The following is an 18,581-nucleotide window of genomic DNA, read 5'->3' as shown; positions in this document are numbered from 1 at the left end:
GTTAGAGAGATGTAGACACTGTAGATAAATGGTTAAATCTTCTAGAAGGATATTTTTCCGTTCATGATTTTTCCAGCCAGGAAAAGATCACTTTTGCACTTCTCAAAGCAGCCCCCCACATCAAGGACTGGTGGGAAACCTACTATGAGCAGAAGGATGAAAGTACGAACTCAATGTTTTCAGTCGTACCCACTTGGAACTAATTTCGGGATTTCATCAAGGAGAAATACTACCATGTCGGGAGCTATGAGGATAAATACATAAAGTGGACAACGCTACGACAGGGAAGGGACCAAGATGTACCGGAGTTTACCAATGTTTTTCATACCCTTCACATGAAGTTGGGTATCAAGGATTCTGAGAACCATTTGGTTCTCAAGTACCACGACTGCCTACACAGGTACATCTAGGACGAGATGGAGTTCCTAAACATCTCCTCGCTTAGCATGGCATATCGATATGCCATCAAGATTGAGCAAAATTTTAAACATAAGAAGCGAGACTTTGGATCTGTGAATCCGAAGCAAGGGAAAGGTACCCCCAAACCGCAGAACAAAGGACAAAGCCAAGGCGGGGTGGCCTAGGACAACCTGCCAAAGCCACAAGCAAAGAACAACACCGCGAAGCCGAAGAAGGACATAGGAAAGTGGTGTGAGTTCCATAAGAGCTCCACTCACAACACAAGTGAGTGTCGGGCCAAGCATTCACTGGTGGTTGAGCTAAAGGCTTCGGAATGAGATGCATGTTCTGACTCTAAGTCAGAACCCGACAAGGGGAATGACAAAGGGAAGCATATTATCGATGCGGAGCCCGACACCACCGTTGCCACCACGAAGATCTAGAAGGATGAACTTGAAGATCCAGAGGACAAGGAGCGCCTCTTCCACTCCCAGATGTGGATAAAGGGTTCTGTGCTACAGTTCATTGTCGACAGCGGGAGCGAAAAGAACCTAATTTTGACCGAGGTCGTGAACCGGTTGGGCTCACCAACTACATCACATCCACAGTCATACACCATCGGGTGGCTTCACCAAGGACGAGATCTTCACGTGAGCCAACAGTGCTGCCTCCTATATAGCATCAAGCCCTTCACGCATGAGGTATTATGTGACGTTGCTCCCCTTGATGTTTGTGATATATTATTAGGTCAACCATACTTATGGAAGCAACATTTTGTGTATGAGTCAAGGCCTTGTGATGTTATTGTTACTTTGGGAAATAAGTTGTACAGGATACCGGAGGTATCACCGCCTACTGACATCTCTTTGGTTATAGAAAAACAATGCAGTAATCTCATTTCCAAAACTGGGAAATTTGTTTTCTTGGTGATACGCCTTCAGGGAAAGAAGAAGACGGTGGCCATGACCTCCAGACAGGGCCCCTCCGCACGACAGCAACAGATGGACAAGGTCGTGGAGGAGTATGAGGACATCCTCACCTCCCCCGCAAGGGTGCCTCTACACTGTCAGGCCAAACACTCCATCGATCTGACCCCAGGTGCACAGCTGCCCAATGGACTAATCTATCAGTGCTCCATTTTGGAGAACGACGACATCAAAAGGTAGATTCAGGAGTTACTATAGAAAGGTCACATCCGGCCGAGTTCATCACCCTGTGGGAGCCCGATCATGTTGGTACAGAAGAAGGATGGGACTTGGAGACTCTGTATTGACTATCGGGCACTGAACAAGATCTCTGTCTAGAATAGGTACCCGATACCATGGATTGATGACCTTCTGGATCAACTGAAGGGGGGGAAATATTTTAGCAAGATCGACTTGAAGTGGATATCACCAGGGACCAATCGAACCCTCCGATGTGTGGAAGACTGCCTTCAAAGCCAAGGAGGGCCTTTTAGAATGGTTGGTTATGCCTTTTGGGTTGACGAATGCTCCTGCAACCTTTATGAGGCTGATGGATGACATCTTTCGGCCATTCACCAACTCATTTGTAGTGGTATACTTGGATGACATCCTGATCTTCAGCTAGAGTTGGGAAGAGCACCTCCACCACATTTGACAGGTTCTCCAAACACTGTGGCAACACAAGCTATGTGTCAATTTGGAGAAATTCACTTTTGGCATGACCCAGGTTTAGTATCTGGGATACATTATTGATGAACGAGGGGTGCATGTGGATCCAACCAAGATCCAAGTCATCCGGGATTGGCCAGCTCCAACCACTTTGACAGAGCTTCACAGCTTTCTAGGTCTTGCCAATTTCTACCGTAGGTTCGTGTTGGGATTCTCTCATATCACTTGGCCCTTGAGTCAAGTCACCAAAGGAGGAGCGAAAGCAAAATTCTTTTGGTCTGAATCTCAACAGAATGAATTCACAAAGTTGAAACATTGCCTCTGCTCTGCATTAGTGTTCACATTACTAGACTTGCAACAACCATGTGAGATCGAGACAGATGCCTCTGACTATGCTATTGGGGCAATCCTTACTCAACAGGGGTATCCAATGGCATATCACAGTGAGAGACTTTCAGACACAGTCTGGAAGTATCCCAATTATGACAAAGAGATGTATTCCATTGTGCAGGCCTACCGACAATGTAAGAATTACATTTTGGGGAAGGAAGCGGTCATCCACACAGACCACCGGCCGCTGCAGTTCATACAGACGCAAGGGAAGTTATAGAATGATCGCCATTAGAAGTGGTCCACATACCTGCAACAGTTCCATTTGAATATCAAGTATAAGAAGGGCAGCACCAATAATGTTGCAAATTGCCTCAGCTGACCACCGATCATGGCGTTAACCACTGTGCTCAACTCTTGTGGGCATGAGACTTCTGATTGGCCACTTCTCTACAAGAGTGACCCAGAATTTGGCCACACATACAAGACACTCTTGGAGGGTCATCAAGTACTATATTGTCACCTCCAAGATGCCCTATTATGGCACCTAGGATACCTTTGTGTTCCTTCAAGACAGTGTGCCAAGATGATTTGGGAAGCACACTACAGTCAGGTCGTTGGGAATTTCGAGTTCGAGAAAATGATGGAAGTGCTGCAAAAGTATTTCTATTGGCTGAATCTTTGACAGGATGTCGGGAAGTACATCAGATCTTGCATTGCCTACTCCATTTCCAAACCGATCATCAAGAAGCAAGGCCTCTATACTCAGCTACCTACCCCTAGTCGACCTTGCGAATCCATCTCCATGGATTACATGTCAGACCTTCCTTCTACTAAGCATGGCAATGACTATGTTTTTGTAGTCGTCGACAGATTGTTGAAGATGGCCATTATGGCGGCCTGCAAGAAGAATATCACAGTGGAAGCCACTGCTAAACTCTTCTTTGAACGAGTGTGGGTACACTTTGGGATCCCACAGTCTATCATCTCAGATTGGGACAGTAGGTTCCTCAGTACATTTTGGTCCAGTCTCTGGTCAATGCTGGAAACCAAGCTCACTAAGTCGACAGCTTTCCATCCCCAAACTGATGGCCAGATAGAGGTCGTCAATAGGATGTTCATAAACATTTTTTGCATGTACAAATCAAAGCATCCATGCACATGGGATGAGAGCCTCCCTTATGTCCATCACAGCTATAACTGGGCTCTCCACAGCTTGACTGCCCACAACCCTTTTCAGTTGGGTTTGGGATCCCAGCCACTATATCCCATTGATGTGGCCATGCCATTTGCAGCTACTCATGCAGATTTGGCTCATGTCCAATCCGAAACCGATAAGGCAAACAACTTCATTGAGAACATCTAACATATCTGCCAGCAGGTCCACGACATTCTGGAGAAATCAAATGCCAAGGACAAGCAGCGACATGAACAACATCAGGTGCCAAACAAGTTTCAGGTGGGTGACAAAATCTAGTTGCATTTGCAAAAGGAACGCCTTACCGAAGCCTATCGGAAACTCAGACCACTCCAATATGGTCCTTACACCATTACCAAGGCGGTGGGAGACAATGCATTTGAGCTCAGCATTCCCCCATTCCTTGGCCTACACCCAGTGTTCAATGTGGATCGCCTTCGACCATACTTCCCACCATTGCTAGACACATCATACATTGAAGAACAGCTCACACCTACAGAGTTAAATCTAGATTGCATGGAACAAGCCACAACTGATCAGATCATGGACACACAGATCAAAAACACCTGACAACAAAGGATCCAACTATATCGAGTTGTCAAAGCAGGCCAACTCCTTCATTAAGGCAAGTGGCTCACTAGGGACCGAGTTCAGCAGAAGTTTCCTCATATCGTGGAGGAACTCAATGCAATGGGGACCATTGCTTCCTAAGGGGGGAGGACTGATCCAGGTGGATATTGGTGGCCACTTGCATATTCCACTTGGACCCCCAACACTGTCTCTTTCAGTTTTTCGATTTCCTTAGTTGTAGCACAGTTTACTATTTATGGTAGTTTTTCAAGTCCTGAACTTCCAGAGCGGTTTTGAGGCCCTAAGCGGCGTTTCTAGGGAAAACGGAGAGATCGGAAACAAAATTGGCGTGCCCATTCATTTTTGACCTTCTCTTTGAGATCTTCTAAACGAGGTATTATGATAGCCAAACGGAGATCGTATGCCAAAGTTACGACCCCGGGAAGTTGATGTACCAATTTACCCAAACGGGGCCCACAGTTTTTGTGCTTCATCTCCTAGGGTTATGTTTTTGGATGTTTAGGGTTTTCCATTGTTTCTCAATAATAAATAGGCCTTTAGGCCTCATTGTAACACAATTTAGAGGCATGTAGCCGCGACATCTCTTCTTAGAGATAAGCTACCATTGCCCGAGCTAGTCTTATTTCCATTTTGTTTGTAAGCATATTTCAATATTTGATATTAATGAAGTGAAGTGTTATTTCTACTGCATCTTTGTATTTATGGCTACATCTGTAATTTTTTACATTCTTGTTTAAATCCGGATTAGCACAAGAAGGATGGATCATGGTGCATGTGTCTGGATTATAGGGAGCTCAACAAGCTCACTATTAAAGATAAATTTCCCATTCCTATCATTGATGAATTATTGGATGAATTGCATGGATCAATTTACTTCACCAAGTTGGATCTTTGTTCAGGATATCATCAAATCAGAATGAAGACTGAAGACATTCTGAAAACAACATTTAGAACTCATGAGGGTCATTATGAATTTTTAGTCATGCATTTTGGCCTTACCAATGCACCTTCTACATTTCAAGGTTTGATGAATTCCATTTTCAAACCCTCCCTTAGAAAATTTGTGTTAGTATTTCTTGATGATATACTAATCTACAACAAGTCTTGGAAGGATCATGTTCAACATGCTGCTAGGGTGCTCAAACTATTGGAGGAGAAACAATTATATGCAAAAAGATCCAAATGTTTCTTTGGAGTACAAGAGGTGGAATATTTGGGTCATATTGTATCTCATGAAGGTGTTAAGGTAGACCCTAGCAAAATTAAATCCATTAAGGAATGGAAAATCCCCACATCCATAAAGCATCTGCGAGGATTTCTTGGGTTGACAAGGTATTATCACAAGTTTGTTAATAATTATGGAAGAATAGCAAAACCTCTAACAATATTATTGAAGAAAGATGCATTTTCATGGACTCGAGATGCAACGAAGGCCTTTGAACATCTTAAAGAGGAAATGTACTAAGCACCACTCTTAGCTACGCTGGACTTCACAAAAACCTTTATTGTGGAATGTGATGCCTCAAGAAATGGAATTGGTGCTATTTTAATGCAAGAAGAAAGACCCATTGCTTTCGAAAGTCGTACAATCAAAGGAAAGTATTTACACAAAGCTATTTATGAGAAGGAAATGTTAGCAATACTACATGCACTTAAGAACTGGCGACCCTACCTAATGGGAAGACACTTCAAGGTAAAAACGGATCATGATAGTCTTAAATATTTTTTAGAACAAAGATTAACTTCAGAAGAGCAGCAAAAACGGGTCACAAAGATGTTGGGTTATGAATTTGAAATAATCTACAAAAAAGGGAAGCAAAATGTTGTGGCAGATGCACTCTGAAGAAAGGATGAGGATGTGGAAGCGTTGCTTTGCGCCAATTCTGTTATCCAACCAGATTAGATAAAATAAGTGAGGGATGAATGGAAGAATGACGAAGATGTGTGGGCACTCATTCAAAAGATAAAACAATATCCCAGTACATTTGATACATTTAGCTGGAAAATGATTCGTTATGGTACAAAGATCGCTTATACCTATGTAAGAATTCCCAACTCAAACAAAAGATTCTTATGGAATTGCACACCTCTCCCATAGGAGGGCACTCAGGATTTTTAAAAACTTACCACAAGGTTAAGAAGAAATTTTTTGGGATGGCCTTAAATCAGATATTCAAAAGTTTGTGGCGGAATGTTTGGTTTTCCAACAAAATAAAGTTGAAACAATTAAGACCCCAGGTCTATTACAACCTTTATCCATTCCAAGTCAATGTTGGGAGGAGGTTTCAATGGATTTTATCGTAGGTTTACCCAAGTACGAAGGAAAGAGTGTCATCATGGTGGTAGTTGATAAACTTACCAAGTATGCACACTTTTATGCATTATATTATCCATTTAAAGCTAGTACAGTTTCTACTGCATTTATGGAAACAATTCAAAAACTACATGGAAACCCAAAGATTATTGTAAGTGACAGAGATCCCATTTTCACTGGAAAATTTTGGACAAGATTATTTTTTTGTCTTGGTACTCAGTTAGCTCATAGCTCACCTTATCGTCCTCAATCTAATGGGAAAACTGAGATAGTAAACAAATGTTGGAAGGATATCTTCGTTGCTTTGTATCTAATAAACAGACATAATGGGTCAAATGGTTACCTTTGGATGAATGGTGGTATAACTTCCTTCCATACTGTAGCAAAAATGACCCCATTTATGGCACTTTATGGATATCATCCACCATCCATCACATCGTATTTAAGAGAAACTTCTAAGGTTCAAAGAGTGGAAGATCACATCGAACATCAACAACAAGTTCTCCAACTCTTAAAGGATAACCTCACTTTGGCACAGAATAGAATGAAACAACAGGCAGATCAACATCCCAGCGAAAGAAGTTTTGATGTAGGTGACTGGGTATTCTTACGGCTACAACCATATAAACAAATATCCCTCAAGCAAGCTAAGAAGGATGATAAATTATCACCAAAATATTATGGCCTGTACAAGGTGTTGCAAAATATTGGTACTATGACATACAAATTGGATCTTCCTGCATCTTCCCAGGTGCACCCAATTTTCCATGTTTCATGCTTAAAGAATATTATAGGTGACAAGCTCCCAGTTCAAACAATATTTCCAGAACTTGACGAGAAAGGAAAAATCATATTGGAACCTGAAGCAGTCACAGAAACAAGAACACGACAGCTACAAAATCGATCAATTTCAGAGTATCTCATCAAGTCGAAGAACTTGCCCGCTGAAGATTCCACATGGGAGGATGAGAATTTTATATAGAAGCATCCATAACTACTCAAGCGTTGAGGACAACACTTTTTTGAAAGAGAGGGGCATGTTAGGTCCCTATAATACTAGTGATTTCCGCATTACTATAGTCATTGTAGCCCTTATTGTTATTCTTGTGCCCCTATTGTCCCCATATTGTTATTATTGTGCCCCATAGAAGCCCACTATTGTTATTGTTGTGCCCTTATATTATTATTGTTATGCCGACTTTCATTATATTGTGAACCCTTAGACTCCTATATATAGAAAGGAGGTTTTGTCATTTGTATCATCCAAGAATTGTTCATTTGTGTAATGTAAAGGAGGTTGCCCCCTTGAAGAGGATAATTTTGAAGTTGTTGATCTATCTTTTCTTCTATTTTGTGAGCTGGTTACATAACATTTCATGATTGATAATAGAAGAAAGAGAAGTAGTGAAATAACAACAGGGTAATTTTTCTCCCCTTAAGGATTTCCATTAGAAATACTTGTGGTCTCTGTGCATGCTTGTTGTGGTTTTTATGTTGATTCTTTAATGTGTTTACATGCTTAGATCTATTGATGATTTGATATGTATTGATTGTTTAATAAGTTTGCAAAAAAAATTAAAGCATATAATATGCATCACTATTGATTCACCTCCCCCCCCTCTCAGTAGTGATATGTTTCCAACAATTGTTATTAGATCTAGGTTACCTATGTAGGTTTTAACCTCGTACAAAAATTACCTACATACAAATTCTAAAAACAGAGAATAAATAATGGCAAGAGTATAAAAAATAAAATAGATATACACAAAGATTTTCCCTTGGATCCCAAACCCGGGACTAATAGATTGCTTTTTCATTATATTCCTTTCAATGTTACAATACACATATATACATGATCCAAAATGTATCTTGGATAAATTTCTAAGTCTAAAAGACTTCACATAAGAGATAAAAGGTGCTAAATGGCACAAATCCTTTGTAAATCGGAGTCGGATAAAGAAAAGGATCAAAGGCGGAGTTATATGTAAATGTCGCATTGGAAAGGTTCAAAGGGAGGACTTAACCAAAGGCCTTAAGGACCCCTGATTGCAATCTCCGACATATCGCATTGGAGGTAGGTTGTCATTCCATATCAGAACTCGGGCGAGCTGATAGAGTGATTGCGATCGGCGGATCGATGATCGGCACATTTAAAGGGAAGACCCCCACAGCTGTTGCGATAGCAATATGTGATGTGCCAATATTGGCAATCAATGATCGGCAATCAGTGAATCCCAATATAAAGGGTCGTTGACATATGCTTGTGCGATTGCGATATGTGATCAGATCCCAGACCCAATAGAGTTATGGATGTAATGGAATATAATTTGAAATCCAGAATTTCAGATTTTCTATGTACTTCCCATGTATTGATGCTTTTGACCTCTCGCTTGTGCGATTGAAATTTGCGATGACAGGATGGACCCAACGGGTTTATAGGTGTGATTGCATATATTTTGAGTTCCGGTTAAAAGGCCCATGATGTGTTTTGCGTGCGTTTTCCTGTGTATTTTCGTTATTTGGCTATTTCAGCCAAAGGAAGGCAAAATGATCAGGTGGCCATGCCCGCCGGTTCCTTTCCATTTGTAAACAGATTCTTGTAATGAAACAGTCGGTCTTCAATGATGGAGGCGACTGTAACTGATGTATTACAAAAAGCACAGGGAGCTCAATTGACAAGGTAGCTGAAGGTTGTTGAGATTCGCTTGGAGGTCGAGCAAACCACTAATAACACATAGAGGCAGAGTTATGCTCAGGAGAAGTGCAAAGAAGCCCAAGAGGCTCAAAGATGCTTGATGTTGAGTGTAAGCCTAGAGGAGGCAGTCTACGGAGTTGGAGTGACTCAGAAACATAGGGTTGCTTGGAGGTCGAGTGAAACCAGAAGCTTGTGAAATCCGAGATCCACTAGGGGTTGGGGCGATGGCAAAGGGGTGATTTCCCAGAGAGCTAAGCACAGCGGAATTACAAAGCGCAAAAGGACAGAGAGCAGTGGATTCACAAAGTGCCATCAGATGTTGGGAGGACAGTGAAATATCCACCAGAGGTTGGAGGCTTGACAAAGGCATAGCCACCAAAGGTTGGAGGCAGAGCCTCAGAGCCAAAGAGCTCAAAACAAACTTCTAAGAGCCATGAGGCTGTAATGAAGTTTCAGAGAACAGCAAAGAGATCAAATGATCAAGCTATTGTTGATGTCTGAGGGGTGTTGAAGATAGAAGAAGGAATTCCAGAGACAGTAAAAGAATTATGAGGGAGTTGGTGCAAGCCAGGAGCTCAAGATAGCCCGGAGTGTTGATTGAAGGAATCTAGTCTAGAGAAGCCTAGATCTGTTTGTAGAGTAAGGACAGCCAGGGGTAAGATGGTATTCTAAGCCCAATGGTTCAGTTGTAAACCATTGGAGTTGAGTCAAAGACTTGTAAAAGAATTCAGACCATAATCCCAAAGTGCCTCATCAAGTTGATTAGAGCTCAAGGAGATGTAGACCAAGACATCAGGGTGAACTCCATATTATATTATTGTCTTACGTGTTTGTTTATTTGTTGCATTTTACTATTATGTGTGTTTATATCTCAGTTTAAGCAAATAAACTTAAGGCAATTAAGTAATTAAAGGAAAACACAAGCATACACCTATTTCAGGTTCTTTCAATTCTGCAAATTATCAATCATAAGCATAGATCTTGGAAATTGTTTAAGCTTTGGAGTGGGAGAGGTTCTTTTAAGCTGAAAAGAAGCCTTTTAGTGCCCCATTTTAGATCAATACATGTCGAAGAATCCATAAACCCCAATCCATTAACCCTGTATTAGAACATAATCGTAGTACCCTTGACCATATCTACAAGATACCATGGGCAGAAAACCATCATGCCCAAAACCATGTGCAAAACCCATGCACAAAACCATAGGTAGGTTCGGCCACCTAATATAGGCTCCAAAAAGAGAAAATTCAGGGGTGCTGCCCCAAACCCCATGCAGGAGGGCTACTGCCCCCCTGCAAATCCATCGATAGGGGGGCTTCCACCCCCAGCTACGCCCGATGCAATGAAGGGAAGGCTAACCATCCCCCCTCTAACCCCCCGACTTCACGCATGGGGTTAGTCATGGAAATAATATAACACACACCCAACATTCTCCCACTTGTTGTTTTCTTTCCACACAGGGGGTCACAAAAGAGCTTATTCATTAGTCCAGCCCTGCAACAGCCATTGTTTTTCTACACCAAGAAAACTTCTCAATTCTCACAAACTTCATCAATGCATTTGTAGTATTCTTCAAAGTGTCCACATTTACGAGCAACACCTTTTTGTCCTCAACCATATCCCTCAAAAAGTGATATTGAACATTAATATGCTTTGTCTTTGAATGATAAGAAAGGTTCTTTTGCCAACAAAATTTCACTTTGGCTATTACAATCTATCCTTATTGCTAGTTGTACTAGCCCCATACTTGAACAAAATATCTGCAACCAAATTGCTTCGTTGCTTGCATGAGTGGTTGCCATGTATTCTACCTCTATAGTTGAAAGTGCCACTACAAACTGTCTCCTACTCATCCAACTGACTACACCTCCAAACAGATTAAACACAGACCCACTTGTAGATCTTCTTTGATCCAGATCTCTAGCCAAGTGTGCATCAACAAAGCCACGGATGTCCAAAACTCTGTACAATTCTAGTCTTCCTTGGTAGCACAAACCATAATCACAAGTGCAACGCAAATACCTAAAAACTCGTTTCACCATTGTCTAATGCTCATTCCCTAGTTTTGACATAAACCTGCTCAATATTCCCACTGTGTGTGCAATGTCTGGTATATTACAAACCATTACATACATCAAGCTACCAACTGCACTTGCGTATGCAACATGGGACATGTCCTCTTCCTCTTCTTGTGTCTTGGGACATTGTTCAACAGTTAACTTTACACCTATAGTAATAGGAACCTTCACCGGTTTATTATCCTACATATTAAACCTCTGCAGTATTGTCTTGACATACTTCCTCTGGTTTAAGTAGAGCTTCCTCTTTGCCTGATTGTGTTTAATTTCCATGCCCAAAATATCGTTTGCAACACCAAGATCTTTCATGTTGAATTTGGAGGACAATTGGGTCTTAGATTCCTGGATAATTTTTTTGTCATTTCCAACCAGCAACATATCATCCACATACAAGACCAGATAAATAACACTGTCACCAATTAATTTAAAATACACACAGTGATCTGATTTGCTTCTGGTGAAGCCAGGTTCCCATATAAATGTATCAAATTTCTGATACCACATCCTTGGTGACTGTTTTAACCCATACAGAGACTTTTTTAACCTACATACCAGTTCTTTCTTATCCTTTACCGCAAAGCCTTCGGGTTGCTTCATGTAGATCTCTTTTTCCATATCCCCATGAAGAAATGTTGTCTTCACATCCATTTGTTCTACCTAAAAAAAGGCGCAACAACAGATAAAAGTAATCTAATAGAAGCTACCTTAGCAACAGGAGAAAGATATCACTAAAATCAATTCCCAGCACTTGGGAATAACCTTTTACTACCAATCGAGCTATGTATTTATCCACTGCATTCATCTTCTTCTTAAACACCCATTTTCTTCCAATGGGTTTCCTTCCAGTCGGCAATGCCACCAGATCCCAAGCCTCATTTTTGTCCAAAGATTCCATTTCATCAATCATGGCCTCTTTCCACAGCTTTCCATCCTCTGAATCTACTGCCTCCCTAATAGTTCTAGGATCATCATCAGGAATAGATAAAACAAATTTTGAATAGAAAGCAAATGGACTATACCTTTCTAGCTGCCTTCTTTCTTGAACTGATCTTCTCACAACTGGATTTTGTGGCTCTTCATATTCTGATTCCTCTTCTGGGGTAGAATCTTATTCTTTCTCCTTTAGCTCAAACTCTATCTTCTCAGGTTCCTTTTGTAGGACTTCATGTTTAATAACATATTTCACCTCTCTAAACACCACATCTCGGTTGTACACAACCTTTCTTGTTTTTCGATTCCAAAGCTTATAACCTTTTAAACCGTCCTTATACCAAATAAAGATGCACCTTTCAGATTTACTATCTAACTTGGTTATTTTCTCCTTTGGAACATGTACATATGCATCACAACCAAATACCCTCATATGTGAAAGAGAGGGTTTCTTACCAGTAGATACCTCATGTGCAGAATTATCCTCCAATGTTGATGAAGGTGATCTATTAACTAGGTAACACGCAGTCTCCACCACCTCTACCTAGAATTCTTGTCCTAACCCGACACCACTGAGCATGCTTCTTGCCTTTTCCATCAATGTCATGTTCATTTTTTCTGCAACTCCATTTTTCTGAGGCACGTATGGAGTATTCTTTTGCTGTGCTATACCACACTTCTTACAGAACTCTTCAAATTCCTTCTTGCAGAACTCTCCACCATTATTTTTCCTCAACACCTTTATCTTCTTCTCTATCTGGTTTTCCACCAAAGCCTTAAATTCTTTAAACCTGTCAAAGACTTCAGATTTCTTCCTGAGGAAATATATCCATGTATTCCTTGAGAAGTCATCCATAAATGATACATAGTACACAAGCATACCTAGTCATAGAACCGACACAGGTCTAAACACATCACTGTGCACAAGCTCTAATATCCTTTTCTCCCTCTTAGCATCAGAGGGGAAACTAACTCGATTATGCTTCCCATATACACAATGTTCATATAAATCAAAATCCAGAGATAAATTAGACATACCTTCTACCATACCATTACCACGAAGTATTCGAAGGCCCTTTTCTCCAATATGTCCAAGCCTTTGATTCCATAGCATGGTCTTTTCTCCAGAGACCATTATATTTTCCACTCAAATTTCAGGAAGCACAGAAATGTTGCACCCATCAATAATAGTACTACCCAGAAGCTTGTGCAGAATTCTAATCCCAACTCCCTGCATCAATACTAGTGCTCCCTAAACCATCTTGGATGTATCTTTCTCGAACACTATTTTTACACCTACATCATCCATCTTGCTTACAAAAATCATATTTTTGGCCAATGCAGGAATATGCAGAACACCCGGAAGTGTTCTAATCCTTCCACCTTGCAACTTCAACTTGAATTTTCCACGTCCGATGATCCTAACATTCTTGTAATCCCCTAAGAATACATCACCACCATCATATTTCTCATACTCGGAGAACCACTCCCTGTGAGGAGTGAAGTGAAAAGATGCAACTGAGTCAATCAACCATGCCTCATGATCTACATGTGTAATTGAAGAAGAAGCCAAGTACACATCCCCACCTTCATCTAAGGTGGTTTTTGCCTATGCAAAAGGAGCATCATCAAATCCATTTCCTTTCTCAGGAGCTTTAGATCTATAGTCCTTTTTGAAGTTCCCTTCCTTTCCGCATTTCCAGCACACCTTTACAGGTTTTCTTGGAGATTTAGATCTCCCTATAGATTTATATCTCCCACTCAAGGACTTATTTTTGTTTCTGTTCTGGGACCATCCTCGTACAGACAAGGAATCACCATTCTGGCCCTCCATATTTTTCCATCTCATCTCCTTCAACAACAAGGATGAGACTATTTCATCAAACTGCAAGGTAGTTGTATTGCTGCCTATTACAACAACCAAATTATCCCACGAATCTGGTAGAGAACATAACAAACTTATGCACTTATCTTCATATGATATTTTAATATCAACAGATAAAAATTGGCTTACCATAGTATTAAAGGCGTTCAGGTGCTTTGTCACCAAGTTTACATGCTTCATCCTTAGGTTATACAACTTTTTCTGTAGGAACAATTTATTCACCATAGACTTAGATTGGTACAAAGTCCCTAACTTGTCCCACAAAGCCTTTACTGAAGCTTCCCCTGATACATTTAGCAATACTAAATCTGAGATACACAACCATATTGTGCTCTTTTCTTTCCAATCCAACTTCTTCCAGTCTTCATCAAACATTGTTGTTGGTTTAGTACCCAAATCTACTGTGATCCACTAATTTTTATCCACCAGTAGATCCTCCATCTTGAGTTTCCACAACTCAAAACTCTGACCATTAAATTTCTCGATCTCTATATTTCCATTACTCACCATATTCTTTCACCGCAAGAATCAATCCTGTAGATCTCCCATTGAACAAGGTCTACCACAGGCCCGAGAAAAACCCCTTAGCAGTAAAGGTGTCCCCTTGAAGCCGAAACAAATTTGATATAAAATGTAGGTTTTAACCCTATATAAAAATTACCTGCATACGAATTCTAAAAACAGAAAATAAACAATGGCGAGAGCACAGAACATAAAACATATTTACATAGATATTTTCCCCTGGATCCCAAAATTGGGACCACTAGATTCATTTTTCATTATATTCCTTTCAATGTTACAATACATATATATACATGTCGAAGCAGCCATAAACCCAAATCCATTAACCCCATATTAGAACATAATCATAGTTCCCTTGACCAGATCTACAAGATACTATGGTTAGAAAACAATCATGCTCAAAACCATGTGAAAAACCCATGCACAAAACCATAGGTAGGTATGGCCACCTAATATAGGGTCCAATTTTTTTTTATCTTTTTTTTAGGCGCTGCCCAAGACCCTGTGCAGGGGGGCTACCTCCCCCCTACAAACCCCCCTCTAAACCACCCCCCCCCTCCCGCCTCCCCATTTCGCACCTGGGGCTAGTCTTGGAAAGAATATGACACACACCCAACACCCTCTAGTGCAGCTTGACCACTCAAGGGTAGATTGAGGACCTGTGGCCAAGGGTAAGAAGAAGATGTCTCAGAAAAGGAAGGGTTGCAAATAGGCCAGGAATACTTTAGATCCAGGAGAACCCCTCTTTGTGCTAATAACAGATGTTGAAGTTAATCATCAATAAGGTAGATCAAGTATTGCATTTTTCTTCAATTATGGAAACAATGGTCATTTTACATCTATTTTTCCATTTCCTCGTACATTTAGTGATGATGATGTTCATGAAAATATGGGGATAAAGGATGATACTTAGTCAGTTGAAACTCTTTCTCCAACTGCAAAGGTAGGATCATCAGATGGAGAAATCAAGATTAGAAATTTTGGAAGATGAAGTGCAAAGAAAAATAGTGGCACTTAAAGCTGAGATTGAAAGGCTCACAACTACAAACAAAAACCAACAAATGTTATTGCAAATTTTCAATGAGAAGGAACATTCCCTCGAAATCATTATGTTAAAAACTCAACTGGAGGAAGAAAGGAGAGTTGAATAGGGAATGAGGAAGTAGTATAAAAAATAGGAAGATCAATGTGAAAAATTGGAAGCTAAAGTGGTTTCATTAAGAAGTGATATAGAGAAGAAAACCACTCAATTGAATTTGGAAAAGAGCACTCAAAAGTCTACCTCTGTAAAATTAGATCTCAACCTGAACAAAGGAGAAACCAGTGTAGTAGTAGCTACAAGTAAATAATAAAATAGCAGTAGCGAGAACAACAAGAAAGGAAGGCAAAAAAAAAACTAGCAATCAAATAACATGCCAAGAAAATATTTTTCTTCAAGATATTTTACAACCTTCAGAGGTTTTAGATGCTTCAATTGTAAAAAAATTAGACACTTTACAGTAGATTGCAGAAATAAAAAAAATCATAACTTCTCAATAGCATCCAAATAGGAAGAACCCTAAAGAAAACAATCAAGGAAGATTGCTCCCATCACAAAGGTCATCTACAATCGGGCATCACAATTATTTTTATGGAAACTGTTATTCATGCAATGATTTTGGCCATAATTTTGTTGATTGCAATACTTATAAAAGGAATAGAAGGCATATCAACATAAGATGTGAGTTCTTCCCCCCGTTCCATGATCACATAAGGTGCTATGTGTGTGAAAATCTTATCCATCTGGCTAAATATTGCATGTTGCCTATATTTCTTAGGCAATCCAGTCAAAAAGAGAAAGTCATTCAAAGCCTACTAGACAAGAAGATAAAAAGTAATGCACATGTCAGAGATCATCGCACCAAAGTTTGGAAGAAGAAGCAACAGTAAGAGGTTGCAAGGCGAAACTAAGGCTTGTATGGTCTCAAGCGGAGCATATGGAAACATCATGATATTGCATGAAGAACCATTGAAGGTGCAAATATAGCATAAGCATTGTGTGTGGACATATCTACTTGTTTAAGGTGCATGAGTTCAGGGGGAGATATACAAGGTTTGAAGGTTTTATTTTCAATATTGGTTTATTACTATTTCAACTTGATATTTGTTGGATCAGCCATATATGATTGTTTATAGTGTTGGAGTAGTTTCTTGTTGAAACCCTAATGATGTTTTTGAATACATGGCAGCCAAGCATATGATCCCATGTGCATGCTCAAGGATCTAATATGGTGCATGTTGGTGTGCTCATGCATATTTGTTTGATGTAGCTAGTATGTGTCTCAAGATCACTCCAAGTATCTGCTAATGATTGACATATGTAGCTGGGCCTTGTGACCATATTGTAAAAGAATATGCATTATCAAAGTATATGTTATTTTTTTTAACTGATAATTATCATTTTGATGATTGATCATGTTTGTTTCTACTAATGGTGAATCTATTAAGATTATTGTGATCACAGTTTTTGATAGAAAATTTGTGAATGAGGAGTTGTAGATCATATTCTTAAAACACAAAGAAATGGCTCATGCTCGGGGTTAGAATTACATAAGCTCTCGAAGAACCTACAGATTGTTGGCATTATGATATTCTTGGAGGAGCTTTACATGTTCCTCATGATATGTCTGAAATTGGTTTAATGTAAGGGTTATTAGTGCTCCATGATGATGAGTATTGCAAGCGTTATCAGTTGTCCAAAGCAAGGGAGCATGTGCTTTGGATTTTGTACAACTAGGGTTTGTATGGCTTATGTGTTGAAAAGTGTGCAACAAGAAATGCTAAATTTAGAATGTGCTAAAAATAGACCTGCTAAAATAGCATGTCTAAAAATAGCAGTTTGGCCAGTGAGGTCATTGGCCACATTGGGTGAGAGGTGAAACTGTTAAAAATAGAAAGTTCTAAAAATAGCATTTCTGGGTCCCTTCCTATTTATAGTAGTCCCTAGTCTATCTATAGGAAGTAAAATTAATTTTGGTCTTAATAGCAGTTGGAAATATTAATTAATTAATTCAGTTGAGTTAATTAGTTAAGGAAATTCGAATTTGAAGTCTTTGCAACGCACCTGGTCCTTCTTTGGCCTGCGCTGGGCGAATTTGAGCAAATTTCCATTGGGGTTTGAAAGATTCCTTCTCCATTGGATGCCTCTAGAAGTTTCTCAAGACCATCTACTCCTTTGAGCTCGTATTTGGATGAGGAAGGGAGTTAAGGAACATCAATCCCTTATCTTCCTCCATGGAACTAAATTCTAAGTTTGGGAGGGCATTCATTATCACCATTTATGACATAACTTCCTTCATTCACCTATAAAAGGACCACTCATCTAAGTGATTAGGGGTTGGAAATTGTTGAATTATAGGGAGGTGTTGTTAGTATGAGACTTTAGTTGATTTCAAGTATTGTAATGATGTCAAAATGTCTTTCTTGTTATGAGGAGAGGATGGGATTGAACTGGAGGAGTGACGCTGAATCGAGCAATGGGTTGTAACTCTTCCTTTTACTAATAAAGTGTTCAAAGCTTTTTCCATATGCTTGTGTTATTCATTTATGCTTGTTACACAGTAATTTGTCACCATTGTTCACCGTCCCTGTTACCCCTTTCTCGCACTTTGGAGGACTCATTCCGGGACTTGTGAACAGTGACATAACTTGAAAACACTTGCATTATGTTCCCCTAAGTATGGATTTCATATGCCTTGAAGACATCTCCTGCAAAATATCCTTGAAAAGTCCCCTTTTTCCATTAGCGCGGATCCACAGTGTATCACCCGCGCCAATGAAGGAAATTCTCCAAAGAGGGCGTGCTCATTGGCGCTCTGTCTTAGAGTCTTACCCGCGCCAACCAAGTTTGGAAAAGTTTGTTAACAAATGCACGCCCGAGAGTTCTTTCCTTTCGACTCATGTGGCTTTTCAGGGATAATGCCAATCTCATGGATGTCGAGAATCATCATCCACAATAGCTTTTCG

Source organism: Pinus tabuliformis, chromosome Q (assembly GCF_031772625.1).
Source record: "Pinus tabuliformis cultivar Carrire ecotype Pingquan chromosome Q, CPIR1, whole genome shotgun sequence".
NCBI classification, from domain to species: domain Eukaryota; kingdom Viridiplantae; phylum Streptophyta; class Pinopsida; order Pinales; family Pinaceae; genus Pinus; species Pinus tabuliformis.
This window is presented reverse-complemented; position numbering follows the sequence as displayed.